We start from the raw sequence: 18940 nt of genomic DNA, 5'->3' as shown, positions 1-18940 counted from the left end.
TGACATGCCAGGTTTGCACAGCAGCATGTTTCTTTTATTTCTCTTTGGAATAGTTAGAGCAGACAAAATGGAGAATGATTCATAGCCACAGTGTTCATCTCTCTAACCAAGGCAGAAGCTTCCACCACTGGTACTTTGCATGCACAATGCAGGAAACTAGTGATCCAGGAGATACATCTTAACTGATCTTTGAAATGATGATAAGCACACACTACTCCTCTAGTATGATTTTCAGATAAAATCTAGTATTAACATGTGATGTTCCAGAAGATGTGTTGAATGTCAGTCCTGACCAGTAGCTCTGGTAAAGCTGCCTGTGCCTCAGCACAAACTGAGGGCTGTTATGTGTATGAAAGACATTCAGTTGAAATCCTTTTACTAGCCTAATTCAGAAAACATATGTGTGGAAAGAGCCACGTGAAATTCTTTCAAAAATTCATTTTAGTTGGAAAATTGCATATTTTATAATTTTCCATTAGAAACACCGAGAGCTTCAAAAACATTTCTGTTGCAGATATTCAGGCAGTGTGTGTGTGTATGTGTATGTACTTTTTTTTCTCCCCATCTATAAAATACTTCAGGAGTGGGAGAACAGACTGCTATTAAAAAACATCCACTTGAGAGGCCTGAAGTAAAGTTAAGAAAAAGAACCCTGAAGCCTGAATCTTTTTAAAATGATTGAAATGGTTTGTAAAAAATGTGTACTTATCTTCTCCTTTTTTTTTTTTTTTTTAATTTTTATTTTTATTTTTATTTTTTAACCCTACAATTGAATTAAGTTTATTCTGTTTATCTCAAATAGTAAACCTGGGGTCATAACAGCTGGGAAAAAAAAAAAAAAGTATACTAAAATCAAACCAAATGCAAATCTGATGGCTAATATGATTTGATCTACCAAGCTGTATCTACAAGCTCCATGTCCTTCCAGTGTGCAATGATTTCAACATTACTCAGAGTCTGGATTAATTTTGTCCATTTCTGTATTTTTTGGTAATTAGCCATGCTGTTTGTAGCAGGGTGGTTTCCGTCTCACACTGTTGTTGGTATATACACTTCGGATGCTGATAACACAGTCTTACTTCCAGGATGATCTGCATCTCTTTTAAGGGGGTTATTCTGATTTAATTACAGACTATGACTGTGCACATTCGCTGGAAGATTATGTCAAAAACCACAAAGCTGTGAGCCTCCCTAGCTCCCCTCAGATAGAAACAAATTGTTTTCCAAGTTTACCAGTTGAAGTGGAGTTGCTGGTTGTTTGCCTTAATTTGCAGTTGTCTTTTTTTCAGGTGCTCAACTCCGAGCAGGTGTGAGGCAACACCGCATCGGTGCATCCGTGCAGCACATCAGCAGAAGGGCTGGAGGGCTTCTGCTGGTGTCTGGGAGCCACGCAAAATGTGACATTTCCCTCTTGGGAAAGAAAGAAAAAAAGAAAATGGGAAAAAAAAAAATAGGGAGGGGGAAGGAGTTGTAGTGGGGAAATCAATATATAGGTATTAATGTGCCTGTGTGAAGATTCAAAACAGATGGGGAAAAGGTCAAGGATTCTTTGTTGCTAAGTGCGTTTCTATGACAACTTCAATATGTACGTTATGCGTGAGCAATCATTTGTTCCAGCTGCAGTATCATTAAAGGGCCAGCATTTCCCTGAACACTGGGAATGTTATTTGTGGATTATATAGTTTTTCTTTACCCCCCTTTATGCTCAGGTTCAACAGGTAAGACTCATGAATACATGAAAATCTCAGTCGATCGCAGCGTGCTACACCATAGGACTGGTTGAGTCTGGATTACATGGTGAGTGCCTTAGAGGATGCTGAGGAGCTTAGTAAGGAGATTAGGGAGATTAGTTTAGATCCAATCATGCAGTTAAATCTGTACACCCATGACGGTTGGCTGTGCTGGATGCATTTTCTGTAGAAATTATGACATGAGACACATGCGTGACTGGTCTATCTTGAGTCATCTGAAACATGATAATAATGGTATGCACAAAGACTTATAAAACCTTTGGACATCAACTTATAAAAAATAATTAACATTAATGCTGATAGAAAGTGATACTTAATTTTTCACATATTTGAAATAAGAGGACAAAGCCTTTTTCAGCACAGCATGGGAATCTGGACCAAGAAGCACCAAGTTTTTTATTCACTAGAATCAGATTTGTGGATATGTTACAGTTATCTAATTCTAACTTTCTAATGTTTTCATTTAAATAAAACAACTACTAACAACACCATAAAGTTCCCAGCCAAGTAAACAAAAGCAAAGTTCTGGAATAGGGATACTATCCTGGAACCTCAATGCAGATCAGTATCTGCTGCCAGTGACATGGAAGTTCAAGCTGTGTACTAGGTAACATTTCTGTTCTTTTTGCACCTTGAAAAAGTTAATCATAGTAGAATCTCTATCAGACACGTGTGCTTCTCTTTCAGTACTCCAGCAGATATCTAGAAAAGCTTCTCTGACTTTCAGTATAACAACTTTTCTGCTTCTGACTGCTTGTGAAGTTTTGGCACACTTCAGTAAGGAGATATGTATTTATGTATATATATCTTTATATATATCTTTATATATATGTTTATTTATTTATTTATTTGTTTGTTGCATGTGTCAATGCAACTACTACCTATTGGTTTAAATGATATAGGAAAAGAAACATGACTGCATGATTTAGAAGTTTGCAGTGCCTCCAGTGGAAGAGGAGTTGGAAGTAGATGATCTTTAAGCAGCCATCCAATCCAGGTCATGCAATGATATCTGATTCTTGATCTTGTTTAGAAATTAAAATGTTCACTGTTTGTGACTGCATTAGATTTTCATTGGCAAGCTCACTGTGCAAGCCCATCACTCCTTAAAATAAATAAATAAATAAATAAATAAAAATTGAGAGTGATACATGTAGAGGAAGTTTTATGCAATAAAAATCCATATCTTAAATTGTAGCAGAGACGACAGTCTAGATTTGCCATCACAACACTTTTCTTTACCAAGCAGGAGGGAAACTGTTATACTGCCATGACTTGCATTGGCCAGGCAGCAAAGTAAGCATTATTTAGCACTTGGAAGTTGTATTAAAATGAAGACTTCAGTATTGAAAGCCGGTTAATAACATAGTCCTGATTAACGTCTCTTTTGTCTACTTCCTGACAAATTACCTTACTCTTCTGTTCAGATTTTTTCCCCTCCGTTTTTCTTTGTTGCTGCTGGTGGAAGAGAACAAAGCAAAGTGTCTGCTCTGCGTTCTGGATCCTGTCCATCTTGCTTCACCATATGGAGTGATAATGGACTCTGCTATTCAGATATTATTTTGTTCTTTGAGAAATATATAAAGGATGGTATTTATTAAATTCAGTGGAGGGTGTCAGGAACAAGGCTAAGCATCCTGCAGACTGAACATCCTTCAGTGATTTTACATCTGTGTAGCTGACTTTCTGGAAGACTAGGCTCAGCAGCCCTCTGCGTTACATAGTGCTTTATCCTACAGTTTAAGCATTTCACAGTTGGCCATACCGTGAGTTTCTTCATACTGCCTTGCAATTTTTCTTGGTAAAAGAAGAGTTTATTCTCCATTTTCCAGATACAGCCTGGTGAATTATTAATTAAGTCAACTGTTTCAGCTTGGTGTCTGTGCTGATAGATATAGAGGTCCAGACTCACATCTGTTCCAAACTGGGTACAGACAGCACAAGTTAACAGTTATGATTGGAGTGAAATGTCATAAGGGTTGTTCCCGTACTGGATCACTTGCATTTGTAGAATAGTAACTAGGAAACTTGAGAAAAACAAATCTGATGGTGAGCATGTCTGCTGATAGAGCAGCTGAAGGAGAACAGAAATAACTTGTGCAAAGATGTGGAGATGTGATGAAAGCCCATGCTCTGATATTTCAGTGTATCTTAGCTTGAATAACTCAGGTTAGCAGCATCTTATGTTTTCCAGAAAATGGTGATTTCTGGAGTCTTGAAAGTCAGCTGTTCCTGAGTTTCAGAATGCACTATCAGGAAAAAAAAAGTGTCCTCACTGAGGTACATCTTCATTCAAGTATATGCAAAAAGTTAAGCTGCAGTGTTCTTACTTTTTACAACATTACTTACTACATTTATCCCTCAGCCTCAAGTACACAGAGCCCAGCCCTGTAAAAGATATCAGCCATGTCCCATTTTGAAGCTACGGTATTTAATGGTTGGCATTCATTAGAAAGTCTTGGAAACACTCATAATTCTACTTTTGTAAATATCAGTCTCTTCAAACTTTGACTACAATGTACAGAAATTTCCTCTCAGTATAAAATTCATCATAGGTAGTAATCTTCAGCGCTTTGTGAATCAAAATGGTGAAGAATTGATCTTCTTGTGTCATTGGGGAAAAAAGTCACATTTGTTACGTTCTCTGAGTAGACACATTTGAGCTAGCTGGATATGAGTTGCATTCACCAAGTCTACTCATAGTACTGTAAGACAGTGCTGAAGCTGTTAAACCTTATTTCTGCACACATAAGAAGGGCAGGGAAATGGGGATGTAACTTTTGAAATTCTATTTCTTATGGTAAGTTAAACCTTAGTAAAATCTCCATTTTCATTCTTTTACTGAACACCTAAGTTTCTACCAGTTCTGAGTATTGAGAAAATCACCACTGAGAACTGCTGATGTTCCTACAGACTCTCCTATCCCATCACATTTTTGGGGACAAAGCAGCTTCTTATTGTTTGTCAGCCTGACCACATGTGAGGTATAGGACTGTTAACATTTCTCTGCATTCCTCTCCGTTTCCTGACTTCCTACAGACTTTTAATGTCTGCATTTGCCAAGAAATAGAAAAGATACCCAGGTCTTGTGTTGTTTTTGTAGTTCTTCTTCCTCTCTTCCTAGTCAGTTAGGGATTTAGGCTCTGAGCTTCCCATGCATCAGTGATTCTCAAAGTCTTTTGTTCAAATATAAGCATACACTGCACCATATTGGAGGTGCGCTGTTGCTCACAGATTAACACATTCGTGAGTCCCTTTGGCGCAAAGGAAAAAAAAAAAAGAAAAAAAAAAACCCAACATAGTAAAATTTGTCTTCATTTACAAGACTGTTAGCTATTTACAAGACTATTAACTACGAAGAGAGCAGAAAAAATGAAGTGCTATTTAGAATAATAATCAACATGTCTGAGGATAGAGCAGAACACAGTATTCACAAGTGTAAATAATAAGGCTGTAAGAAAAAAAAACCAAACTTGTTTTACAAGGCATATGCTGAAAAAAGAGTATTCTGACAGAAACAAATGAACAAACAAATCAACACAAGTACATTAATTAAAAAGATGTTCTAATTTTTTAATTAATTATTTTGTTTTCCCCTTCTTACCCTCTGCAAACCTCCATGAAACAGATAGAAATATCCAATGGAAGTCAAAGCTAAAAGAACCAACCTACCAACCCAAACAGTGAATGAAGTCTATCAAGTCTAGGAAGCTGTGTTTGAAGCACTGACAGACAGCCTTGCTGTTGGAAAAAAAAAGTGCCCAGCAGTGGGTGCAGGCATACAGAGAGTAATATCAAGCTTCCAGAATCTTAGGCAGTTCTTCAAAAAGCCCCCAGAGCAAGCTACCTAAGGATTGCACTGACAGCCTAGGAAATTGCAAGATGTCAGCTCAACTGACAGGTAGCCTCAGGCGGCAAGCACAGTTTAAGTGTCATAAACACTGCTCATGCTATATGGCCATAGTCAGTTTTTGTTCATTTTTTAAGTAGAGACATATCAAAGTTGAAGAGATTTGCAATATTTATTTTGTTAATTGCCCAAAAATTTTGCTGGTATTTAGCCCCAGGGTGTAACTTTTGTGATTTATTGTGTATCATAGTTGTGAAATACTTTTCTTAAATTGAATAATTTCAAAATAGCTCTCTAATGGCAGGGTGATTTCATTGCAATCAGTAATAAAACTCTCCTTAATTCAAGAGAACTGATAAGCAAACACTCTGTGGGTTTCTGATAGATTCTTTGAATAATTATTTAATTATACTTCCAAGCTTGCCTTTTTAAAATATATATATATATGATTTATTGCTTTAAGAAGCCCTAGTAAAATTTCTGTGTTTTAGGACTGCCGTCAGAGAATTCAAATAGGCATAAACCGAAACAGCAGGCAGGAAAATATCCCTATGAAATTAAGGACGAAATCTTAGTCTTCAAATTTAAAAACTGAATTTATTTACATCTATGTTGCTAATAATTTTTCCATTAATCCAAACTTAAAAAAAATGAATTATAATATGTAATACACACACACACACATATATATGTAAACATATATGTATATGTTTATCTCCTCAAGACATACTGAAGATAACTGTGGACTTCTGTGCTAGAATATATTAGAGAAAGTACAAGCTGGCATAATAATTAACCATTTAGTCCCTGTGTGTCCAACCTTTTGGCTATTCTGGACTTCAATGAGTGAAGAGGAATTGTCTTGGGCCACATATATGTAGGTTGCTCTGAAAGTAATGTCTCATTTATTTCCATGTAAATGATGACAGATAAAGAGAGCACAATAACACAGCTTGATTGAGAAAATTCTCGGCTACTAAATACTATTTCCCCACATAATCTTAACCACGAGCTATGCATTCTTGTCAGCAATGAACAAGTGCCTGTTTGTAAAAATCTGTACCAGCAGAGGTGACTCAGTGTTGCTGTTGTCACTGCTGAAGTGTCCCACTCACTGCCTCACTGCACTCACATCCACTGTTTAGTCTCCACAACTGTTCAGCAAGAGTCAATGAACATCACCAGGTGCAATTTTTTCCACATGGAGGAATTAAATGCCACACCTTTGCTTCATAAGCACTTCCATGTCATTAAAGATCTGGGAGGAAAGAGTGCGAGTTTCAGGATCAGAGAAAATAGTAATGAATAATAGAACACTGATTGAATTCAGATAGCACCAACCGGGAAGAAAGATATTACAAGCAAGCACTAAGTCTCTTAAAAAGGCCCAAGAACTACTTTTGTTTTCATATACATGTGTAACATATATGAAAATATATGTTTTATACTATAAGCTCATAGTTTTAAATGATATGAGTTGAAAACTGTATTTCTTTAAGAGTGATGAAAGAATGGAAAAAAAATACCCATGAACATCATTACAATACTGGATACCCAAACTGCTGGGGAGCAATTTAATGTGTAAAATATAAAGATGATGCTAACAAGTCTTGGCAGTAAAGCAGAATTGTCAAGAAAATATGATGATTTTAATAATTGCATTTTTTCTAAACTTGTATCAGAATGTTGCAATAGATTTGATAGTTCGTAGGGTTACATGCTGATACTGAGTGCACATAGAAATCAATATTAATGGAAGTAATGATTTTCTGCGTTTAATATGTCATTATAATATGGTTTTTTCACTGACAAGTAATGCACATTCCAGAGGCAATGGTAAGATGGTATTAAGCCACATAGTTCACCATCTGACTGTCAGAAGAGCAAGCACTCCATTAACTGCTGCTTAAATATCTTCAACATGTTTAAAGTGATAGCTTATTAACCATCCAGCATCCTTCTACTTTCAATATAGAACAGGCGCTAATGACTTCTCAAGTGTCAGTTGCTGAAATCTTGAAGATTTAATGGGATGCATGCTTCATAATTTTTAGAAGGTTTGATAAATTCAGGGGAAATGGCTATTCCTGGAGTTGTGTTTCTGTGATAACCAGGATACAGGCTGTTACCCACTGGCAGGAGGTGGTCTATCACTGCCAACGTGACCAGCAGTTTTAATAAGAGGTGGAATTACACTAAGACAGTGGGAGGAAATTTCACAAGAAAGCATGTTTGTAAAAATGTCAAGCTTAGACTTGATCAACTGTTTGTTAATGTGATTAAACCGAGAGGAAGATCAGTAGTCAGAAATATTTAAATGTGAAGAAAACTCTAGGAGAGTGTGAGAAAGAAGGTTAATAGTTATAACAGTGCAAGTGGTAAATAGGTCCTTGGAAGGGAGTGAAAAAGGTAGAATATGCATGTTCTTGACTTGATGGGCATGTTGATTCCTTGAAAAATTATATCACTTTATAACTTTGTATGTGTAAAAGCATGGTTCCCACATGCTACACTCAGTATTTGAGTATTAGCAGTCTTGTCTTCTTATGTACTATCAGCTTGTGACTGTATCTAAAACCAGCTCTAAAATTAATATCTTGAGTCATCAGAGATTTCACTGTGTGAATCACAAAAGCACAGAATGTGAAGGAGAACAGAAGTCACCTGTGGGGCACACCCCTGTCTCATAAGTTATAGCATGTTTTCCATCTCTTTTCTCTCACTCCTTAATAACACTCCAGGGTGAAATTCTACCTTTTCTGAAGCTATTGGGAGTTTTCTTTTCCACGCCACTCAGACAGAATTCATCCTTCATGCTCTGTATTGCCTTTTGATGAGTAGGCTTCCTTCCTTCCAATTTTATCACAGCGGAATCTATGCATTAAATTCTGTCAACTTAATCACAAATAAAAGATGGCTTAATATTTTATACTGTGTGTTTGATGTAAGGAACTCCCAGATGATGTTTGTGCTCTTTACCTGAATATAAAATGAAAAAGCAGATACGATAGCTGTTCTACTTGGGGTTGAATCTTCGGAACAAGATTCTCAATTACAATAAACTTCTTTGCAAGTGGGTCCAAAAGACAACATCTATTAGCGTGAAGGAAATTGACTATCTCTTAGAATAGTTCAGATCCCCATTTGGTAGAAACTGTCAATTCACTCCACTGACTGAAATTATATATATATTTTAAGATAAGTTTGAACTTTGTCCCTGGTTCAGCTGGCATTATGGGGAAGTCTAAGAATTTAATTATATGTCTGTTAATTTCTGCAAGGCCTTTTGCTATTTTATTTCTATCCAGAATAAAATAAAATAAAATAAAATATAAAAAAAATAAAAATAAATAAATAAAATAAAATAAAATAAATAGAGCCCTAAAGTTACAAATATTTGTGTTTCTATTATCCAGATGAATACCTTTTCATTGATGATTCAGTAACCCTTAAAATATGTGGTTCATTATATTGACATCTGTAAGAATACCTGTGTGAGTAAAGCTTCTTTATAAGAAGACTGAAGCTCTGAACTGTTATCTGTGTAAATAGTTTGCTGCCAGCATTCACGGTTTTATCTTGAATATCAGTGATATTCAAGGTCACTTTTAAATGCCCGTAGTTCATGGTTAATGAAGTAACTTGGGAGTTTTGTCTTTAAAAATAAAATAAATAAATAAATAAAAATGGACCGAAAGTAAAAAATTAAAGGCAAAAAAATATACAGTTTCAAAGCAAAGACAGAAGCCTGAGCCGTAAATAGGATCTCAGAGGAAACAGCTGCTGATGCAGGTTTAATTCAAAATAAGTTACTGTTGAATAAAGAATTCTATCATTTGACTCAGTAGGTTAACAGTGCTTATCAGTGTTGTTTACTAATGGATTAGATTTTTATATAAAGACAGTTTCCAATGTAGTTGGTATCATTGTTATCACTGTGATAACCCATCAAGAAGCCCCACTGTACCATAAATACAGGGGAATTATCTTAACTTTTTTTTTTTTTTAATGTTTTGTTTTGTTGTTTTTTTCCCCCATTTGTTTTTGATTTTTATTTTCTTCTGATTATTTTTTTTTTAATATTAGTTGGGGATATTGTAATACTTTTAGAGTTTATTCCACTGAAACAAATATGAACATAGCCTTGGCTTATTTTTCCAATAGAAAATATCATTACCATGTGTTAAGAAGTGCACAGAAAACTGATATACCCAGCTATTCCATTTCTGCTTTGTACATAAGCCACTATGTGCAAAAATGTTGCTCTTGTTAATGCTTGCTTTAGTACAAAGCACAGCCAGCTTCCATTAACCCATTAAATAGGCTGATAGCTGATTCTGATGCCTGCGGGACTCTTCAAAGAACATCTAGCAGTTCATTGCTGTACTAATACAAGCAAACAAGATAACACCTTTTATGATTTCAGATACAGCTGAAAGGCACAATTAACTTTGTCTTCTTTAAATGTCTTCCCCAGCCCTGGCTGGAGAAATAGCTTAGGACCTGTTTTTCTACTGAATGCTGTTTAATGACTGAGGCATTACTAACACAGTGAGATGCCAGGTAAGTGTGAAAGTACTATGCCATTTTACTTACTGCCCATTCCTGATTTTTAAGAAAAATAATCTAGAAATGTTTTCCTATAATAAACCCAACAAAGTATTTTACTGCTGTTGCCATCTATAGATTTTCTTATTATCACAGTATTGCAGAGATAAGTTAATCTTTCTATCAACATGCACAGAAATGCAAAGCAGTCTGAAATCTGAATGTAACTCATTCTACTGCAAGTGTTAGAAACACAGACCTTTGGAAAAGCTGGCACAGAAAGACAATTGTCCTTTGGAATGAAATGTCACCAACAGTTTTGTGTACCAGCAAAGTGACGATGAGCAAAAAAAGGCACATTCTGTCAACCGGGAAAGTAAGGACAGTTCTCTGCAATGTTAGCCAGCTGATTTAGCTAGTTTTATCTCACTCATTTAACTTCCATGAACCATCTATCATCAGACTTAACTGAAGATTTTAAAAAGCTATGTATATATGTCTATACGCAGAGCTCCACTAATGGTCAATAGAGATTTAGGGTTTAGATTTTCTGACATCCAGAACTAACTGAAATGTCTTCAAGTGTTGTCTACCTGACTTTAAACTGCTACTCATAGATGGTCCCATGTAGTTAGCTGCCATTCACTACACATATTTCATAGAGCCTCTTAAATTACAGCAGAGTCTGCATACAGGTAAATAAAGCCTGACCCCAGTGACTGGCTTGCAGAATATCTCGTGTTCCATTGACTTTATTCAACAGATCTCAATTGAACTGGGAACATCTGGATTTAGCTGTCTGAAACATGAAAAGCTTATGCAGATTAGAATAAATTTATTAAAAACAATAAATTTAAAAAAAATAAACAATTTATTAAAAAAAATAGATTGAGAAGTCATTACCATCTTAAAGAAAAATATTTTTGAAACTTGGAATGTCTTTTTTATCGTTTCATAAACCAAGATGCATTTGATACATTTAATTTCTCAGGCGAATTTTAGCCTCTGAGAATCATTCCTAGAGACATTATGACAAAAATTATCCTCTGTAGGGAACTGCTTTTGTCTTCTTTATAAAATGATAGCATAAGTTTACACCTTCGCTGTTTTAGAAGCAGCCCTGAGGTCTAGTTTGCCAGCTGTCTTCAGTGCCTACAGTAACTTGGGCTGCAGTGGTTATCATCCAGATGACCACCTGGCGCAAGTGGAGGAAAAGCCTTAAATTTTCCCTTTGAGTTGCACTGCTCCCTAGTGTACAATTATTTGCGGTATGTATGAAGCTTCAAAATTTAAAATTATCAAAGACTGTTAGTTCCCTAAATCCCTACATTTAGGAATCTGTTTCCATACCAAATGAAGAGATGCTGGAGAGAAAGGACTTGATTCTGGCTCTCAAGCTACCTTTTATTTCTTTAATTTAAACTGTGAATAGACTCATAAGAGAACTGCAAGGTAAATAAAGCAACACTTACTATTTATATTATTTTTTTTAGTAAATAATTCACCATCACAGCTAGCCACAAATGAATGTTTTGTGTCTATAAGAGATGACACACAGCATAAAGAATTCTCTGTTTAACAGTAATACTGATCAAAATGTTAAAAGCTCATTTCTATGGTGTGTCAGACCCCCAAAATAATTGGTGTATGCGATGAGAAAGACACAGAACTGTGGTTGCCTGGGTGATTTCAGTGTCAACTATCACCACCTCTGTGGAGTTGAAATGGCTTTTCTTTAAAAACAGATGACAATTTGCCATGTTAGTCCACTGTTCCAATAAGCTAAATTTTTGTTCTTGTCAACTCATTGCCAAGGCACTCCCCAAAGCAGAAGAAATTTTTGCTTTTTTACCCTGCATGGCTGGCATGTTAATGGCTGTATCCTCAGGGAAGTAGCACAGATATCACAGAGAAGAGGAATGCACAGTGTATCCCAAATATTTACACGCTGAGGAGAAGATAGCACAGTAAGGTAGCCTCACCCCATCCCTCTTTTCATACATCCTTCTTCCAGTCATATAATCTCCAATCCAATTGCAAAGGCGTGAACATGAGGTCTGCACTTCTTCTCCCGGGGTAACTTTTGCATTAATTACATTGCTGGGACAGCAGGAGAAGATATAATTGAAGTTCAGTATGATGGGTAATCAGAAAAGATGAAAAAATCTGCTGTTTTGCTTTTTCACCATACTCAACTCTCCTGTGAATATATAAATTTGTTAAAGGGAAATAGAAGTTAAAATTCTATACACCTTATTTATTTAAACAAAACATTACTAATTCTTTTTTTTTTTTTCTTTTTTTTTTCTTTTTTTTCTTCAGTCTCTTGACACTAACATACAGATAGATATGAGAATGTCAAGGATGCTAAAGTGATTGTAAGAATTTGCATTGACAAGAAAAGATTGTGTTCAGGTCCTCACCTGCATGAACCACCAGGTGAGAGATGGATGAGAAAAAAAGATAACAATATCAACTGTTTAGAATAAATGCTACCAGAAATTCTTTTTTGGGAGAAAAAAACAAAATATGGGAAGAAGATAATAGTAAAATGTCTGAATGAACACCAAGCTTCAGAACTGAAAAAGAGATTGAGGGGGGAGAAGAGCTAGTAATAGTTTTTCAGGAATGGGTCATTGAAGCAACAGAAAATAAATATTCATTTCAGAGGGAGAACTGTAGCAATGACATCAGAAGAGCTCACTGATACAGAGAAGCTTGAATTATCATAAACAGTGTTTTTGATGAATTTAAAGGTGAGAGAAGTAGAGAGACTTTGGGAGAAAGAGCACAATTCCCATAAGGCTGGGAAAAAAATAATTTAATTAAAGAGAAATGTTGTAACTGCAGCCCACTAAATCTAGAATACCAGAATAACAGGGCTCATTGGAGACATTGGAAGTCAAGAAAAAATATGTACAATAAAGGGGAAGACAAGGAAGATATGCACTTGACAGAAACCCTTCTGAGGATGCTGTGACTGGTGTTGCCTATATGTCATACACAATGTCCAGGCACTCTGAGAGATTCTTCAATATGTCTGATTTGATTCTTGGGCTTGAAATGATATGCTGAGTGAAACCAAGAATTAACTGTTTGAAGAAATATTTAATGACACTTTGTTCCTGCACTGCTTGACATGAGCAATTGTCAAACCTTTTCCTCGTAAAGAAAATTAGTGGTGTAGAGGTCAACCCTCATGAAATAATAGACACTTTTGCAAAGTTAAAAGAATGCATTGATCTTGATCCCACTACCATCCAGACAGCAGCAAAAAGTCAAGTTGTGGTCTATACTGTCTAGCCTGACAGAGATCTTGATTTGCATTATTATCCATTTTGAAATAATAATTCCTGTTGGAATTCTGTCTTACTGTAGAAGGTGAGACAGTTCAATTATTTAATCATACCATCACTTTCAATTTGAGAGACCAGTGCTAGAGCAAATGTGCTTTTTGTTTAATTTATACCAACACTTCACCTCATAGGTCTGTTCCCTGTTTGTGAGTCTTCAGTTACACACCAAGAATATCAGGGATCTTTTTTCTGGTTTTATATCTGTTAAATTTTGTGAGTCTCGCATTCAGTGGGTGGCTTTGAATATAAAAGTTTTGTTCATCTATACATACATTTCTACAAATTCATGAAATCTGGAAATCAGTAGGGATGCAGAGATCTCTTTAAGTCTATCCTCCATTTTACAAAACCAGATAAGCAAGTTGAGCATTTTTCTGCAAGTAAGTTACAGTTTCCCCTACCAGCTGATTATTTCTGTATTCACTTGTTTCATTTTATTTGGGATCTTTTTGGTAGGTATTTTAGCTTTCTGTCAGAATAGTATTTATTACACATTTTTCACATTCTTATACAGTATAACAAAATTTTCTGCTTCTGCTGTAGCCATTATAGGAGTTGTTCTGAGGATCACTTAGAGTTCATCTATTCCCATAGATGACAAAAATATTAAAACCTGAATTCAGGACAAGAAAACTCAAGCTCTGTTTCCCTATTTATTTATTTATTTATTTATTTATTTATTTATTTATTTATTACCATTTTCTCCTGATCAAATCTGACATTCTTGTATTTATTGTATGCATCAGTAGAAAGTAGGGTGTTGGCTTGCTGGAACTCTTCAGAAAAAGTACCTGGGGGTCCTGGTGGACAACAGGTTGACCATGAGCCAGCAGTGTGCCCTTTTGTACAAGGCCAAAGATGTTCTGGGGTGCATTAAAAAGAATGTGGCCAGCAGGTCAAGGGAGATTATCCTTCCTCTTCTATTCTGCCCTGATGAGGTCACATTCAGAATGCTGCATCTGGTTCTAGGCTCCCAAGCTCAAGAATGACTCCTATAAGGAGTCCAGCAGAGGACCACAGATGATAGACAGCCTTGAATATTTCCACTATGAGGAAAGATTGAGCAATCTGAGTCTGTTTAGCCTGGGGAAAAGAAAACTGAGAAGGAATCTGATAAAAGTATATAAATATCTAATGGGAGGTGGGAAGTAAGTGGATGAGGCCAGTTTCTTCTTGGTAGTCTGTAGTGATAAAACAAGGAGTAATGGCCTAAAAAATGAAAATAAGAAATGCATAAAAACTTCTTGGTTTACCACAGAGCATGGCAGAGCACTGGAACACGTTGCTCCGATAGGTTGTGGAATCTCCTTCTATGAAGATATTCAAGACCTGACCTATTGTAGGGTATCTTCTTTTGCAGGAGAGTTGGACTAGACGATCTCTTGAGGTCCCTTCTTACCCATGTGATTCTTTGATTCTGATTCTGAATTTTGTGTTGAGTTAACCATTTAATTTTAAAGGTTATTCTTTGTTATTATTGTTGTTGTTCAAGTGACAACCATATACTCTTCCTAACTTCTGTGAAGATAATAGAGGCATCATGTTTTCTCATTCAGTGACAACAGCGTACCTCACACAATGGACCAAGTGCTATGCAGTTCACATGAATAGAAATGTTGTTCAGCGTATTAGCATGGGAAGAAAGGCAGAAAGACTTGAATAAAATTAGTATATCTGTTTGTGTTTGAACCAGCTACATAGTTCTATACCTGTATCTCATGATGAAAAAAATAAAAAAATAAAAAAAGCAATATGTTGTGAGTGCAGCAGTCATACTTGTACAGTGTTAGTTCAAAATAATTGAAATAATATTTGCTATGAGATACTGAATAGAAGCTGCAGCTGTTTGCCCAATAAGACAAGTTCAATATCTGAGTGAAATTGGAACATATAATCAATATTGATCTAGTGAGAAAAGTAACAATAATCTTATAACTCATTGGAAAAGGCCTAGCTTTGTTAACCTTCTGGTCATACTGCAAGACCATCTGTTTTTTGGGTTTTTTTTCTTCTTTTTTTTTTTTTCTTTTTTCTTTTCTTTTTTTCCTTTTTTTTTTTCTTTTTTTCTCTGATGATTTGCTAAAGATTTTAAGGGTACAGACTGCAATTGCTCTCCTACAGAACTGACTTGTTATTATTGTTTTTCTCTGTATTGGTACTAGTATCTAATGAAATATGTTACAGGATGCCCCGTCCCTGGAGGTGTTCAAGTCCATGTTGGATGGGGCCCTGGGCAACCTGAACTAGTAAACGTGGAAGTTTGGTGGCCCTGCCAGGCAGGGGGGTTGAAGTTTCATGATCCTTGAGGTCCCTTCCAGGTCAAATTTGGCATAACGCATCATAGTTATGAAAGTTTATTTCTTACTTCTGGCCCTTCTGTGTATCTTGAATCATCCTGAGTTGTTTTGAGATAAAACTGCCCATCCAAATAGATGTATCTATCAAACATGGATTGAAAGCTCCTGCTGGAAGCTCTCCATCTTCTGAGAGCTCTTGCTTTGAAGAACAGCATGAGTGAATGAGGCAGTGTGAGTAGCCTAAAAAATTGAAATTTGAGAAGAGAAACATCATCAACTTCCTCGAGAACAAGAAGCAAATCTTTTTCTGTGGTGCTTGAATGGATATGGGAACAAGAAGAGTGGTGGAATGGAGAGCTAAGGATGTGAAAGACCACAGAAAGCATAGGAAACAATGAGAAATACTGGCTGGGGTAGAGTGGATGAGGTGAAGTAGAAGTGATATGCGGTAACACACATTAACAATGACTATTTACAAATCTGAAATAAGAATAAAAATGATAATCTTTTCCCGTATCGAGATGTGTTGAAGTTCTCTCAGTCTTCTGAAATGGAAATGACAAAGAGGTTCCAAATTCCTACTCTGTTCCAAAAAGAGAAGAAAATGAGGATAAACTTCAGTTGCATTTGAATCAATTTCTGGCTAAAGCACAAGTGTCACTAAATTAGTTAAGAAAAATGAGAATTTTTAGACAGATGAACAAACCTTATTTTATTATCCATTTTGTTTAGATATCACATATGTAATTTTATCTCTTAAAAGGTAAGCCAGCTTAGGTTACGAGCTTTTATTTGGTTGTATGAGATATTTGTCTATTCTGAGAGTGACAACTATATTGCCTAATTATTAATGTCCTTCTGCACAGTATCTATTATTCTTTACGTTTTACCATTGTGTTTTCTCAAAAATCTAAGTGTCAATATGCAAAGTGTTGAACTTTTGTTCTGGGGTATTTTACATGCTAATAGTGGAGCAGGAAATGATGCATTTCAGTCCTGAGGATGGCATGCATAAGAGATTGTAAGAACATCAAAATACAAAATATTCAGTTTGAAATAATGTTTTCAGAGTTATGGCGGCACCCATAGGTAGAAATGTAGAAGAGGTAATATATCTTTTCCAGCGCAATATGAATTCAGCAAATGTAGACTCACAGCAAAATAGAGAATGTTTAAAGAAAAAGTATAAATCAAGCCAATTATATTGCTAATATATCTTAAGGGGGGGGGGGGGGGGGGGGAATAAGCAAAGAAACAAAAAATAAACAAGTAAAGCCACTGATTTTATAAGTTCATCTCTATCAGAAATTGTACAGAAATGTTCAGATAATCCATCTGTTCTCTCAACTCAAAATTTCAGTGCAGTAGACAGAAGGAGCTTTGAAGCTATCAATAATCATAAGTATCTCCTCTGTGTTTTCTGCCCTGCTTGGGTTTCAGTTAGTTAAAACTCTGAAAATACACCAGGCTTCCAAATAAAAGTTTCCAAATGAAGTGTTGAAGAAATCCAAATGTGTCATTTAACATAATACCTCATCTGATGCTGAGCTATCTGCTGTGGATAGGGTAACAGCCTTCCCATCTCTGAATGCTAATGTAATGTGCAGTAGTGCTATTTGGAAATTTAACTTGGAGCCAACTTTCAATAAGCATATCCCCCCCCCCACCCCGTCCCTTCCCCCCCCCTTTCTGATATGAGGGTTTTCTTTTAAAATGGACTCATTTGTGTAAATTGTAGGCAGGTCTGTTTGGAGCCTGACTATTTCATATAGTTGAGGGAAAGCAGGCTAATTTTTATGGAGTGAGCTATCAGGTAGATACACGTTTGACACAGAGTACGCTGAGTTATCAACTTTCTCCAAGGGCAATCATATATCTTCTGTATCCAGAGCCAAATTATATTTGACATTCCATTTAAAGCCAGAAACATCCTGATGCTATAGTAGAGTGTGAGTGGTAACAGTGGGAGGGCATTCATTTCATCTGAATGGATGTCTGCCCTACTTCTCTAGGCTGTAGATGAGGTCTAATCCCCCATCATTATCTTATCCAGATAAAAATCTCAGTTTACTTATTTCTTTCCAATGACATTCCTTCCTATGTTTAGCAAAGTTAAACGGGGCTAATTTGAGCTAGTTTCAGACAACATCATAACCAGCATTGTTTATACAGCCTGTTGTAAATATTTCTTTGCTTATTGCAGGAGTTTTCACATCAAGTCTGGTAGTTTGTAAATAAAATTTCCTGCATTTCGCAGGCTCAGCTTGCTAAAAACCACCATATCTTAACATGGGAGTTCATTGCAGTTTTTCATGCTCTCAACCTCAAATTAAAAAATAAACTTATTTTTTGAGAGTAGTCAAGTAAAAGTCCATGAGTATGGAAAAAGCGGCATTCACTACTTTTATCCTTCAACACAAAAGTGGAAATATTCAGTTCCTGAACTGGTTTGTGACACACTGAAACAAGCTCAAATCTTCTCTGTTTTACACAGACCTTAAGGTCATTGAGAGTGTTCTGTATCTGTGGAACTAGGTTGAAATTCCACATTCATTCCACTTCTATTGGATTATGCTCCAGCGATGGCCCAGCCCACAAAGAAACATTCAGTGCAGGAGGAAGTTTGGGATGTGATTTCCTAAATTTTTCATAGCAAAATCATTTCTGTATTTTGATTCCTCCTAAACCATGAAATTTGGAGTCTATTGTGAATAGCACGGCATGCAGCAAAGTTGTCCTAGTATTTGGATACCTGCTTAGCCACTGTATCCCACATCTGTTGTGAACAACATTGTATACAGCATTATTACTATGAAAGACTATTTTTTCATTAAGAATATTGTTCATGGCAGCAAATCCTATTGCTAAGGGTAAGAAGTCTCCCTTTATACATGCTTGCATTGTTTCCTTCATTATATTTTTATTTCACATGTCATTGAGCAGGCATATCTCATACATCTTAATTATGTGATTATTTTCCAAGATGGAGACAACTTCTCTGTTTCTGAGATGGGGGAAGTGTGGGGGGAGGGTAAACTTGCATATAAATATCAAAAAAATAGAGGAAGTAGCACCTTATATCAAACTGTTTTCACATTTCCTTCCCTATTGATTTTTCAGAAGATAATTATTGTGGTT

General features: G+C 36.0%; 1 long non-coding RNA gene across 1 annotated transcript; it reads left to right on the top strand.

The window, feature by feature from the left end:
- Positions 1-1575: 1575 nt before the first annotated feature.
- Positions 1576-15240, top strand: LOC107305727. Its single transcript, XR_001551877.2, has 4 exons — positions 1576-1797; positions 10079-10164; positions 12472-12588; positions 15062-15240. It is a non-coding gene; the product is annotated as an uncharacterized LOC107305727 (long non-coding RNA).
- Positions 15241-18940: the final 3700 nt, after the last annotated feature.

The sequence above is a fragment of the Coturnix japonica genome, chromosome Z (genome assembly GCF_001577835.2).
Source record: "Coturnix japonica isolate 7356 chromosome Z, Coturnix japonica 2.1, whole genome shotgun sequence".
In the NCBI taxonomy this organism is placed as follows: domain Eukaryota; kingdom Metazoa; phylum Chordata; class Aves; order Galliformes; family Phasianidae; genus Coturnix; species Coturnix japonica.
This window is presented reverse-complemented; position numbering and strand designations above follow the sequence as displayed.